We start from the raw sequence: 382 nt of genomic DNA on the forward strand, positions 1-382 counted from the left end.
AGCCACCAGCCGTGCCGTGCCGTACCGGGGCAGCCGGAGGCTGGCCAGGGCCATGGGACCGGGCTGCAAGCACTGCCTGCGCGCCCGCCTGCTGCTCCAGGCGCTGGTGTGTTCCAGAACGGGCTGAGCTGGATTTCCTTGGGTTGGATGGATTAAATTGATCCCAGCCAGACACCAGTGGCCGGCTGCTTGCCACGTGCCTGTGGTCCAAGCCTGCCTGGAACGTTTGGTGCTCAGATGGGGGTCAGCCAGCATCTGGCTTGGGAAGGGATACGCAGAGCGCAGGAATCACTCTTGGGGACCCTGCTGAGTGCTGGCTGTCCCTCCCCATGGATGTCCCTCCCCACGGATGTCCCCTGTGCTGTTCTTCCCTTGCAGAAAG

This window comes from Egretta garzetta, unplaced genomic scaffold (assembly GCF_000687185.1).
Source record: "Egretta garzetta isolate BGI_Z169 unplaced genomic scaffold, ASM68718v1 scaffold219, whole genome shotgun sequence".
In the NCBI taxonomy this organism is placed as follows: Eukaryota; Metazoa; Chordata; class Aves; order Pelecaniformes; family Ardeidae; genus Egretta; species Egretta garzetta.